Raw genomic sequence first — 14323 nt, forward strand, 5'->3', positions numbered from 1 at the left:
CAAAATATGTATGGGGCTCAGCCCAGTAATTTCAATGTATGTATATATATATATATATATATATATATATATATATACACAGAATCTGCCTGTGTGATGAGCCTATACATTATGCAAACATACAGACGGCGTGGAGGACTTTCATAAAACCCATGTTTATGTTTATTAGCTTGTTGTTTATGGTTCATCTTACACATGTTACACCTAAGCCTAAGGTGACTTGGCACTGTGGAGCCGAAAGAGTTAACGCAGCCGGGGCTGATCACGTGGTGTAATGACATGTTAGAGAAGGCGGGGCTAGAGTCTCCATTATTTCTAACAAGCCCTGGAAAAAATCCACAGGGAGGATCTGGCTGGGCTGTTTAATGCCTTTCATTGTGCCGGAGCCCGATGCCTGGGAGCGGTATGTATCTGCGGGATTTGCCTTCAGTCGGGATATTGATGGGCATTTTCGCCCCGCGGGAGTGCTCTGGCTGCAGGGCAGTGGGGATGATGTTGCAGTGCCAGTGCCAGTGCCAGTGCCAGTGCCAGTGCCAGTGCAGTAGTGCGATCACGCTGCTGATACATTGTTGTTACTGATAGGGGGGCGCGATGACTGCAGCAGTGCCGGTGACTACCGGGATCACGGATTGGGGAGGTGGAATGAATGCAGCAACAGCCCATCAGTCTATTAATGTGCGAGCAGCCCATACACCGGCATGCTGCACGGGGTGATGGGAGTCTCAGCTGCTGCTGTGTGTAGTGTTATATGTAATATGATGTATATGAAGTGCCTATACATCTATAGAAAATGAATTCACTCCAATAGATGGCAGGACCTTCTTCACTCTGTTTTAATGCATGTTAAAGTTATCAAATGAAACTGCTAACAGCGCTGTGGCCTCTACTGGTGCTATATAATGAGATGTATAGGGGGCATTCAGTGGCTTGCTGCAGCAGAACATACAGAGACTTTTTACCCTGATCACCGGCCATCCCAGTATAGGTAGGGGTTAAATGTACTGCTTTAAAAAAAGCCCCTTTTCTGCCTTTTTTCTTTGGGAGGTGACAAAGTGTGACGACACAAAACCCTTTACCGGTGGACAGGTGACTAGGAACTGATCCCGGGTTGTTTTGGGGTCAGAGAGGATCCCTGGGCTTCCGCTCAGCGCTTTTATTGGATGGATAGACGGGGATCGTGTTATAGGAGGCTTTTCATTTATTTCGTTGCCCTCTTGGTATTGGCTCTTGTGTGGCAGATGTTTCCTTAGAGAGCTGCCTCTGAAGCGAGTCCTGTCTGTCAGTATGCAGATATACTGTAAAGCGCGCTGTGTGGCGTGTAACTCGCTTATGGTGGGTTTTAAAGATCAGGTTTGCCCTTGGGAGCGTCCGGCATGCAGCTTTGCAGGTTTCTCAAGTACTGAAATTGTTGAAATGACTCCTTAATGATCGCTTATTTTTAAACCTACTTCCTCCCCAGCCTGACTCTTGCAGGATTTCAGCATATTCTCCCGTTTATACCAATAGATGTGTCCAAACCCACAAGAAGTGTCGCCCGTATACACAGCGCTGTTCAGTGTGGCCAATACAATAGTTTGATAATACTGAATACATAGGAGGGCGTTTTTAGTGGCAAATATTATCTTAACCATCCACTGATATAACATGAATGGTTCTGAAGCTCTTTTAACAGTACGGAATCTGACAATATTACCTGTCTACCGCTGTATTTTCAGCTGTTGCACCCCCCCTCCGAGTGACAATGTGTAAATCTTTAATCTTGCGGCAGGGTCCTGTATAATACGATGAGAACCTGTAAGTACCCGCTTCTTGCAATGTGACCATTAAGTGGTCCTGGGCAAAAGTTCTAAAAACGGCAGATTTTGTTTAGTTGATTTAAGGATTTATTTCTGTGATGCTTTTTTGGCTTTTAATAGTACCGGTAGAGATTTGATTTCTGTCACGGGAATGTTAAATTCAGCACAGTGGGTGGAACAGCACCTTTAATGTCATGATGGGTCATACAGCAACAGGTCGTGGAGGCATCAGACAAGTCTAAGCGTTCTGAAGAATGCGTTTCCGGTATTCAGTGTCTTTCAACACCTTCGCTTCAAATGATGTTAAAGATCGCTCTTAGAACACTTCAAATAGATGTGTCGGGGATCTTATCGCATACAGAGGGCTTCCAATAGTTTCTTCTCGGTAGCGTAATTTGTGGGCACTCGCTATAATGATGTCTTCTGGGTTTTCCACGAACCCAACCAGAATTCGGTTTTAATGTCTAATGTTTTCTTCTTCTTCTTCTTCTGCACCCCTCAGACTCACTCACCTCTAAAACACAAGGCTTCTTCTGGCGATTGTATAATTAAGCTTCACCAAGAAAGAACTAATCATAATAAAAAATCCCCACTTCTGCGGCCCCCTGTATCGCAAGCGCTGCAGGGTTCCTTTGTTGAATTGACTGCGTCAGACCTCACACCTTATGTGAAATCTGTGACTTGTCGCTGTCTCCCTAGGCGATATTTACTATGGATTTACCTTATGAGGCAATAAATATGTCCCGCCATGGTCTTGTCTTAACATGTATGGTTGTGTCAAGCAACGCGATATTTTTTTCTTTTAGCTATATAGAAAAAACTATAGGGTTTTGGAATAAGGATAAAATAAGCTCATGGTCATTTCTGAATTAAACAATTCACATTTTTTGGGTTTACTCACTAAAAGCTGAAGTTTGCGGGCGCGTTGAAACATTTCATCTGTATGACATCATTAAGCATGGCCAACTCCGCTGAGCTTCTTCGAGAAAGGCAGCCCGTTACCGTAGATTTCACCATTAATCCTGTATATGAAATTATGCATTTCCCTAGGCCAAATAAGACCTTTTTCAAAAGAAACTCCGTGTCGCCCCTTCACGATGTATAGAAAAAAAAGTATTTGAATGTCTTTTCCACACCAGGGATATCTAATGATAAACGTTATAACCTGAATATGTGTGTCTTGCTGTCACTGTATGCAATGTACAAAACTCCTTGGGGGTAATACTGACGCGTTAATGAGAAGTCCCTGTACCTTGTCTACATGAAAGAAGGTCAAGGTTTACGCAACGTATTACAGTGTGTTATGCAAGCAATGATTGCCAGGTATCTTGTCGCCCTTGTATCGCCCACTAATTTCACAAAACAACTTTTTATTGATTTATATATTGCCTTCATATTCTGCCGTGATGTACAGTTGGCAAATATTGCAATATATAACAATTTGGACTTACAATCTAGTAGGAGGCGGAGGTTTATTACACAAGATGTTTATGGTTGAAGTCACAGAACGGAATCTTGGTGTAAATATTGTTTAAATAATATTATTAAATATATTTATTAGTTAAGAAAGAGGGGGGGTGTTGGGAGGACACCAGGCAGGAGCAATGGTGAGGAGGGGAGTTGTCATCAGTAGTCAGTTGACCTAAAGCAGTAGGTCTTAAGGGATTTCTTCTGAAGGACTGAAGACAAGGGGAGTCTGATAAGATGGGGTTAGAGAGCATGAGAGTGTGTGCGTGACAATGAATTTTGTTTCTGAATGGAAGAAGCACTTCAAATTTCATCTGAACCCAAGAAAATGAAATTTCTTGTCTGAAACTTGTTTTTAAACTGCAGCCTGTCCAGATCTTAATTGCCATATGAGACGGGGTTGCTAAGCAGTTTACATCCCTGAAAATGGCGGTTTATTTATAATCTAATAATAATTGGGATTTGTTTTTTTTTATATTTTCCTTTTATTTGACCAAATAAGCTAATATTTTTTATATTACTCATAACATGGTGCCCAATTACCATGATTATGAGTCAGTGTGTCCAGGAAGAGCTAATTAAGGTAATATAGTATATTTTATTATTTTGAATAAAAGGGGTTTCAGGGGAAAACTCTGCATACATTTTGCTTACTAGGAACCGCTCCATGTAGCCGAGTCTGTTCACAATAATGAAATGTTGTGTATCGTGCCAGTCGCATTCCTCACACTGCAGAATTGTGACTTTTGGATGTGAATCTGTTTGCTGGGCCAAGTTCATCTCTAGAGAGGGCCATGGCTCAGTCTATAGTTCCAGCAGGGGTTATAGAAAGAGAATTTTAAGAAGGGCAGAATAGCCTGAGAACAAGAACTTTGAGGAGAACTGCTTCCAAAAATGCTGTGGTTACAGGCAATTATAGGAGATGACATTTGGTCTTCCCACAAAGCCCGCTGAGGGGATAGACTGGAGTTAACATACATCTAAGGACCCTTTAAAGTTTCTCATTGACTTTTCATAGAAAAGATGTGATTCATTGTTTGCAAACTTGGATAAATACACCTAATTGTATTGGTTTGTAGTTTAACATCTGAAATGTTTTAGTTTTTTTTCACTAAATACACCTATATAACTGTGGTTTCAGATTAAAATAAAAAATGTATGAGCAATGAAAACCCATTTCATCTTACGTATATAACTTTTCTTAAGTAATTTGAATATTCCTCCACATTGTGTTATCTCCTTTATAGTTCATTTGCTTATTGTTGTTGAATGGTCGAAGAAGCTATAGTAATGGTGGGTGATGGGTAGACATCCTCAAGGTAGTAAAGTTGATGAGTTAATGCTTGGACTGATACTCTGAGACGCATATCTGCTTCTTTGACATAAAGTTTAAATATCTCCAAAAGAATAACAAACTGTCAAATGAAAACCCACAGGCCATTGACATTTTTAGTTTTATTTAGTTTTTGTCACTTTAGCTCAGTTTAGAGAATTAGGTCCTGTTAGGGTGCATGCAGCATCAGTGTGAGGAAGCAGAGGTCTGTAGGAATAGACATCACATTCCCTTAACTTTGGGCCAGTTAGGACATCGATCTCCCCAACCGTCCCCGTTCCTCCGGTGCCAGACAGTTCAGTCCAACTCTGTAGAGCACAGCAAGTTGCTGGACATCTCATCGACCCCTGGTCTGGTTTTAATGTACGGGGCGTCGTTTACTTATTGTATGCTCATAGCTCCAACGTTTCAAGTGCCAAAAACACCAACCACACGGACCCGCTGATTTTACATCTCCCTGGGCTGTTCAGGGGAGATCAGAGGATCTCTCCAACAGCCCGTGATCCCAGGATAGTACCTGAAAACCAGGGCTGTCCTGAGTTTGGAAGATGGTGTTTAGGCAGATTGTTACATGGTCTGGGGCTCTGCAAAAGAGCAAAAACAACAACGAAGCAGAGATTGCTGATTTCTTTTTTTATTTGTTTGTTTTTGCATTTTGTTACTTTTTTTTTCACTGATTCATACTCCCTTTCTCATTCGCTCTCACTCTCTCACATTCTCTCTCTTAATGTCCCCTTCTCAGCCAACGGCTTCTGTGTCCTGATCTCCTTAAATGCAGCTCTGTTTCTTCTCTTCCATCTTCGTCTTCTTCTTTTGTCAACTCTTCTCTGGAATCAGCTCTGTTAACCAGACCTCACAGAGTGCTTCCTCACTGTGTAAGTAGTCCAAGATTCCAGAATATTGCAGATGGATTCATGGAGATAGGGAAGTGTTTCTCCATCTCACTCTGTGAATCCGTTTGCTTTATTCTGACTTTTTAGAATACTCACGCAAAAGACAGACCCACGGCGCACCCTGTGGGGGCATCCTCTTCCTCGTTCTTCCAAGTGGCCACAATATGGCAGACGGATTCCTGGCAAAAAAGAAGGGTTTCTGTGCTTCTCTTAGTGAATCTGTCTGCATTATTCTGGCTTCTTGGAGTACCTACACGGAAGGATGGAACCTCGGCGAAGGAATAGCATCTCCCGTCCCTCGAATCGGGAGAAGGTGTGTGCGGAGGCTCCGACCTTTTGCTGAAGAGCTCCAAGAGGCCTCTGAAACCTCCCAACATTCCCAGTTAAAGCTAGTATAGGTCAGAACGTGGTAGATTGGAGAGGATAGCTACGGTGCGGGAAAGCAGTTTATACATTTATAATGGGGGAAATGTTTTCCAGACCCCTGGCACTCAACGGGTTAAACTTAGTCTCCTAAACCATTACGCTTATTTATAAACAAAAAAACGCAATCTATAGATTTTCAATAACTTATTTAACTTGTATTAAAAGCTCTGATGGCAGCAATTCCACTCAAATAACGGGCTGCCTGTGGTGTGTCCTAAATGAAACGTCTTTGATTTACGGTCTACATGATGGCTGGGGGTCAATTGGCACAAATGATAAGAGCGGCCATAAGTCACAGTGATAAAAAGAATGGTGTTTGGGGTTTCACTATAATAATCTGATCACTTGACAAATGGCGCACTTGTAATGGTACGCTATACGCGTTGTATTGATCCCGCACGTCTCTAATCACGGTTTGTGTTTACTTATTCTATGTACAGACCTGTGCTGAGAAATCCGGAGCGTCTTTCTCCTAGATTATCATTAACAGTCTTACGAAATAAGCGTTAGAATAGCTCTATGCATTGGCCGGTTTTGTTGCATGTCTGGTATTTGCTTTGTACTTTTGTGTCCTGGCAGCAGATGCGGGGGTTGAGTAAACGAATGGGGATTAGGAAGATCACCATGTTGATGTTTATTACCTGAAATGCCCTTTGATGTTTAGATACCCCCCCACCTTACCCTACTTACGTCTTGCTATGTGTGCTAATAGGAGCCTTGATTAGAACTGCTGTAAGAGGGCGAGGATGAGCGTCCGACTTACTAGCTAGTCTGGTTATCGCTAGTATTAACTTGTTTTTTTTTGGGTTATTTATCTGTCAGCAGAGGACAGGAGAAAATTATTACGAAATTTGAAAATAAGTCCGTTGTAAGTTATGTTAAATTGTGAGCTAGAAACAGCTGTGCATTGAAGTATTGCTTAACCCACAGAAGTCCTTTACATCTGTGACCGTGTCATTATATTAAGCCCACATGTATAGAGACATAGAATATCAACAGAAGAACAACTAGTCGGCCCATTCCCACTGTAAAGACTGAAACCTATTATCATCAGTCATCAATTCAGGATAGCCATATGTCTATCCATGTATGTTTAAATTCCCTCACTGTATTAATAGCTACCGCTTCTGCTGGGCAGCGGTTTCGTGTATCTAATGCCTTCTCAGTAAAGTAAAACTTCCTTACGTTACACGTATTCTAAACTATTACACTTGGGTTTGTTTTCTTCCAAATAAAAAGAAAGTGGCCATCAGAGGATTATAAGCGATGCCCCGAGCCTGTCATAAAAACTATTTGGTTCTGTAGTATTGCATAACTTATTTAATAGGTCCCTTCTAAATGTTTTAAATGTGTGGCCTTCTGTTGGCAACATTGATCCACATTAATGTGCGTTAAGCAGACCTCCATCCACACGTTTATATATGGAGGAAGGAAGCTAAACGTGATGGATTCCGGTCCCTGAATAATTTAGAACACGCGTATATCGTATAAGCTTTCAGGTGTAACTGCAGTAATATTAGACCTGTTTAGTTTGTGTGTAAGGCATTTAATACAATAATAGTTGAAAGTAGGTGAAAAATGTACAATGTTGAATTTCTCATACTTTTAATTTATTATAAATGTGTGTGTGATATATAATGGCCTGGCTTGTTGCAGACGTGTAGATATGATGTTATATGTCATATGCGTTTGAGGATCCATTTTTCTCTATAACAAAATTGCCTCTTCGGCTCTGTTATGAGTGCCGTGTAATATCAAACTATTATTCGTCTATCACTGCCTCGGAGACGTGAATAGAATAAGCCATTCTCCGCTTTCTCTTTAGATTAGAGTAAAAGAATCCCTTTCTGTTGTAACAGGCATAGTAAACTGTTTTGGATTTGATGTGCCAGCATATAGCAAAGCCAACTTCAAGAGAACCGGCTAATTGTGTTACCATCCAATAAACAGTTATATGACTCTGTATTATTATTACTGTTTTATATAGCACCATCATATTCTGTAGTGCTGGACAATGGGTATACATGTTGTACACAGGGTAGAACATGGAGGTAGACACTAAAGTTACACTCTAAAGCAGGGGCGTCCAACCTGTGGCCCTCCAGCTGCTGCAGGACTACATCTCCCATAATGCTCTTTCAGCTAAGGAGCTGGCTGAAGAGGATGGGAGATGTAGTCCTGCAGCAGCTGGAGGGCCACAGGTTGGATGCCCCTGCTCCTAAAGGAATAACCTTGTCTGTTTTGTTTCTATTTGTTAAAGGCATTCTCCAGCGCGTCAGACAGCCTCCTAAAAAAGAAAAACAATTAATTAAATTCCTTTTAATATGAGTCTACTATATCTATAAAAAAAATCCATTAGGAAAAGCTGCAGCTCCAGAGATGCAGCACATCTCATCTGTAAAGCAGCCAATCCATGAGCACATTCTCCCACTTAAACCTATGACCAAAACCATGCTAAGTCAGCACTACAGCAGAGTGGTGGTGAGCCAATCGCATGCAAATATAGCGGGGGAGGGGTGGGAAACAGGACATGTGCATTAAACTGCATATAGAACCATGGAATTTGACAGCAGATAACTATTCCGTTCATCTAGTCTGCACACTTTTTATGATTAGAGACTTAAAACAATCGTTGGTCTTAGATTCAGGATAGAATAATGCCTATCCCATGTTTAAATTGCCTCACTGTATTAATGTCTACCACTTCTGATTGGAGGCTCTTCCTTTTAGCTACCGCCATATCTGTAAAATAAGACTTCCTTATATTACATCTAAAACCTCTGACAATCCAGTTAAAGACTACGGCCTCTTGTTCTAACCTTTCCCCTCTGGGGGGAAAAAAATCCCTACTATACTTTACATTAAATAAATTATTTGACGCAGAATTACATTAGTGTACGTGTGCCATGGCTACAAACTGGTGGGCTCGTTCCAGAGCCCATCCTCAAGGGGCTAATGTTCATATACCTGGTGCTGCTGCCATATTGCCATCAGGAGGCGATTACTGAGTCTGTAAAGTAGGTGTTCCCGGTGAAATGCTGCTTAATTCGAAGGTTAAGGATCTGTGTGACGGATATTAGATGTATCTGGGAACATCCAGGCTTTGGATACCCAGAGCCCAGTCTAGCTTTGAGTTTGAGTGCTTTGATTTCTTTATTATTATTTGTTATTATTGATATCTGGAGCCCTATTGCACTCCACAACCAGCAGTACAGTGGGTAATCCGAACATAACAAGTAGCGCATCACATAACAATTTGGACTTAAAGAAACGACGTTAAAAATTGACAATTGAATGGAAGACGATGGAAGGCAATTATACACAAACTTTTTTGTGAGAAAAATGTTATTCTATTACAAGGTCATGCGTATGGCTGTTGAAGCTTTTGTATACCGCTGTTATAATACAGAGAGAGAAGCGTCATGACCTGGGTTTGATTTGGTGCTTAGCAGCGTGATGCCACCATGCTTAGGGTGGACATCTGGAAACCCACAGGTTTGGCCTATGACCAAATTTCACTTTGGGTCCTTTCCCTAGCCTGCATGTAAATCGGCTGGTCTGATTTCTGTAGAACCCAATGATCATGTATACAAACATCGCAACATTGTACTTTTTGTCTACCTTTATTTTGAGATGTAAATGGAATTTCTTTGAAAGAGGGAGCCTCTCCTTTATTTATTTAAAAAAAGGCCCCAAAATCCAAAGCCTATTGGGGGTGTATTTTTAATTTCTTTGCTCTGTCAGCAGTCTGTAAGAAGAGCGTTTGCCTTCAGGGGCCTAGCAGCTGCGTGCATACGGATTAACACTGGGATAGACACCTTTTGCATCTGAATAAAGATTCAGAATGTGTGATAACCGAGCAAGCCGTCCAGATGAATTGAACCCGAGTTCAAACGTCATTGAATAGAGCATGTTTTGTAGCCGTGGTTTCCCCCAACTGCTGCGGTCAGAAAACCCGCAGCCCCAGCGTTCTAGAACTGACAGGTTTGTGTCGGCACACCGGCCTTTGTGCAGGATGCTTTGTCAGAGGCGAGCTGTCTATCTCCTTTCATGAATAATTGAGATGGTGTTATGTTCTGGATGAAAATAATAACATTGCCGACATGCACTGTAGGTTGCTCGACAGCATGCAAGGAAAGCCTATGGATGCAGTCGTCGGTGCTGAAAGGGTTTATATGGGAGTGGAAATTTGGGAGCGTTAGAAATGCAAATAGAAACTCCAGCTACCCCTTTTCTACAAATAGGAAGAGCCAGAAGCTGTAAGGGACTGTGGGTGTGGTGCTTATGGGAACAAAGCCTGGCTGGTGGTCCTGTCTGATAAATCATCTGTCTTTTCGCCACTCCACTGGAAGGCGCTTACTTTACCAGAGCAGTGGAATCTATGGATTGGTAGCTGACCCTTCCCCCGAGTCATGTAACGTAGCCCTGCACTGGAGTGGTGATCCTATCATGCTGATGAGTAAGTAGGAACACCTCTACTCAATATTTGCTCATCGCGTATGTGTGCGATGATGTAAAGTTTACACTCCCTGGGAAAACCAAGGCTTTCGTTCTTTACTTCTGACAGTATAGGAAGTGGCTAATAGCACTCGGTACAGAAATGGTTAAATAAAATGCGCTGTCTCCATGACTGATGCCATGTTCTAGATTTACCTAATGTAACAGTATGTGTTTGGCTGTCATTTCTAGCTTTGTCATATCCTTTAATATGTGTCGCTGTTGCCCATGCTTCTGCACAAGTGTCTTCATTGGCAGTTTGTATTATATCATGTGTCCTGCGTCTTGTTGGAACCTGCTCTTTGCACTCTTATCTCAACATACTCGGTGCTTCGCTGCCCCAGACAGGAGAGGTTCACTCAAAACACCTACTGCTCGTGGTCATTCTCTGTCCTTCACTAGTAGCTTCTACTTTATCATGTTTATCAGTGCCTAACCCCCAGGCAATTCATGTTGAGTGATATGTAACCTTATTCTGTTTGATGTATAGCCCCAGCAGATTCAGTTATGGGAGTTATAAGGACATTGTAGGTGGTTGCATCACTCTAATATGTCGATTTACAGCATTGAAAGTTGAAGAGGTCCTTGCCCACCAGCTTACAGTCCAGAAATGTACCCGGTTTCAGATGATGGACTTCAACAGAGCATAGGGCCTTAGGATACCCCAAAGAGGGTATAGACTTCATATTAAATACCAGCGTGGGGATGTTTATGACATCTTAGTTGAAATATAATTGTTGAGCTAGGCTGTATTTTCTGGATTTTACAAGGACCACAGAAAGTCGCTTCGGGTAGCATATCACACGCCAGGGTAGCCTCTAGAAAGATGCTGAATTAAGATATTAAAGCACATTCTGTACACGTCCAAAGGATCTAAAAACTAAAATTGAAGTACGCTTCAGGTGCTGTGGATTTTAACAGCTGTGCACAGAACTATTAACTAAGAAGCCGTTCTTTTTTTTCTATTAGTTGGTTAATACACTGCCGTTGGGTTCGTTATGCGGTTCCTTTGTGTCAGGCAGAAAAAGATCACACTCTGTGTAATTGGCACTCGCTGGGAGAGTGACAGTTGAACAAAACGCATGCGTTTGCTATAGAGGATCTGCCCGAGCCTGTCGGCCATCTTCAGCCCATCCCAGTGACAGACCCCCATTACTGTCTATCCAGTCAGACTGAAAAACATTTTTGTACGTGCCTGGAAGGGATTGTATTAGAGCAATGTGACATAGATAGAAAAGGTCCGGCTCCAGCAGTAACTCTTCAGGACTGTGCCTATGGCAAGGTGAAATAATTTGGCTCCAGATCCGCGGCTTGCACTAAGGAAGGGGGTTGGCGGTAGAGTTTTCACTTTCAACTCTTCAACTTCTCTTCAACTTCTTTTCAACTTCTCTTTACATTATGAAGTTCAAGCTTCTGCTGCAAGGAAAGCTTCGGGCTCCCTGTATAAACCATATTTAAGTGAGATTTATTAATTCAGTGCACTGAACCATGTATTGTGCAGGGCCAGCTCTTCATAATGTATATTGAATTCATGGAGTTTAAACCACGACGCTCATGCAAATCTTTCTGCCACTTCCCTGTGAATAAACCTCAATGTCTACCAACTTCCTCCCCGTATTCACCGTCCACCAAGATGGAGAAGGGGTTACATTGTTTACCTGAAAACACATCGGTGACGCATAGACAGTTTGCTTCCCTTATCTCTGTTTCTTTTAAAAGAATATATTTTATGTGAAAGAGGTTTGAGAAATGAAAATTTGATGGAAACGGCAAAAGAAACCTTGCAAGCTTTATATAACGTAATCTGATTTTCTGTGTTGGCCCAATAAGAGGTATAAACTTTATTCTTTTTTTTCTTTTCTTGCATTATTTCTTTCCTTTTGAACAGTGCAGACTTTTGTTAAAATGGGTCTATATTGGGAGTCTAACATGTCATTGTAGAATTTTTGGTAATTAATAGCCGTTTCCTGAAGAAAGAATTCTTACAGTGCCGGCATATCTTTTCAATAATGAACACATAGGGTATTGATGGATCTAAGCCAGGGTTTAATAAACTGTTTGCTATGTCTGGAATTAAAATGTATTTATTTAATTTTGTTTTGTTTGTTTGTAAGTTCTATAACACGTCAAAAGGTTTTCATCAGTGTTTATAGATAAAACTGTTTTTTTTATTTCTACATAATATATAGTTTGCTTACTGTTTTTTGGACTTTTTTTTTTCTCTCTCTGAAATCAAAACGTTCCTAAGCTTCAGTTAAATAATTTTGGATGGCTTTGTTAATTTCTTATCAATAGAAATGTTGTATGTATTCAATCTTTTGAATGCATTTATGTTCCTGCTAAATAAATACTTATACTACTGTTGGTAGGTAGTATGAAGCATTCAATAGAAGTCACTCTGAAACCTCTTCAATTTATATCATTTCAATTTTAGTAATTGGGTGTATATTTCTTTAAGGAATTGAGTTATTGTATTGCACAAATTCCAGTCGTTGTTGCCCAAACTTTGTGTGTGTGTATATATATAATGTATTTATTTATTTTATTATTTATTTATTTTGGGAGCTACGTCACATATGACCATATATTGCTTAGCCCACCGGTTTATATACGTGGCTTGTACCATTTACTGTCCCGTTTCCGATGTGCCGTCGCACAGCGGTTTTATACTTATTCCTTAAATAATCTTATTTTTATCAATATATATTGTAGTGAAATCCTCGTGATGAATGGTAGACAGGACACATTTAAATGTCACAGAGCCCATTTGGGGCAGTTAACGTGGAATTGAAGTGCTGGCAGAGAACAGAGCTTACCACAATTATTAAGCAGGTGGTGAAAAGACGTTTAGCAGCTTATCAGCTCATCGTTGGAAACATGAGATTTAATTAGTCTTTCGGTTTACTTGTGGTTGATGTTGCTATAAGGTGTGTGTGTGTGTGTACGTATGTGGGGGGGGGGAGGCCCAACCGTTCCCTTAGGAAATTAGCGTCATTATGTTTTACCTAAAGGTCTGGCGAGGATCCGTTCTCTAATTGTAGTACTCTGAAATGAATAGTGACTTAGCTTTTTGCTGTGGTTGCAGTTGTAACTTTTTCCAGTTTTGCAATTCTGGAATGTAGTTAAACAGCTCTTTATTAATAATTGCACTGTAAACTTTTAAGCAATTCATGTCCAATCAATGATTACTCTTTGTATTTGGTCTTAAAGAAAATGGTTTGTTAGTGGCATTGTTTTTAATTATATTTAATCTTATTAATAAAATAAACAGTTTAAGAAATCAAAGAGGACACCTGTAGTTTTTTATTCTGTTCTAGAAGAGGGCATGCGGACCAGTGGCATGAGAGCCCTGGAACCGGCTTGATCAGTCAGTCATTGGACTTCTGCCTGAGTTATGGATTCTTTGAATGCTTTGCTTCATTTAAATTCTAAGGTGATGAGCAGAGCACCCAAAACTCTGTTCTAATGGATACAAACCAACAGCCATTTTGGCATCTTAGCTCAGAAATTGGCGAGCCGCTATGTGCATGCATCGCTCACATTCTCTGATACTATTAGAAATGCATTTTTAACGCGCGTCATGGAACTTGGGGGCATATATTAGCTCTTTTTCTTATTTCTACACCACTTATAACTTGTGCTAGAATAAAAAAGGGAGGTGAAGTTATTGTATATTATAGACCACATATAAGCTATGCGTCATTTTAGTCACACATTTTGACTTATATATATATGTAAAAACTGCTGTAGTTAAAACATTTTAATTGTCTAGTGAGTAAAGTATTTTTTTTTAAAGGTTAGGTCTTCTTTAAGCAAACAAGTGATATTACAGAGCCATATGAGACTACATTTTAATTAGCAGTCATTAATGTGAATTTAAGATGTATCACTTTTAAGGAGTGCCCTTCAAT

At 40.7% G+C, this 14323-nt stretch overlaps 1 protein-coding gene across 1 annotated transcript in view; it reads left to right on the forward strand.

Annotated features, from left to right (window-relative positions):
• Nucleotides 1-252: 252 nt before the first annotated feature.
• The window catches only part of MYO18A (myosin XVIIIA), a 141624-nt gene continuing 127553 nt past the window's right edge, over nucleotides 253-14323 (forward strand). The window contains exon 1 of the mRNA XM_053457050.1: nucleotides 253-403. The gene's annotated coding sequence lies outside the window, so the exon portion shown is untranslated. The remainder of the gene's footprint in view (nucleotides 404-14323) is intronic.

Source organism: Spea bombifrons, chromosome 2 (genome assembly GCF_027358695.1).
Source record: "Spea bombifrons isolate aSpeBom1 chromosome 2, aSpeBom1.2.pri, whole genome shotgun sequence".
Classification (NCBI taxonomy): Eukaryota; Metazoa; Chordata; class Amphibia; order Anura; family Pelobatidae; genus Spea; species Spea bombifrons.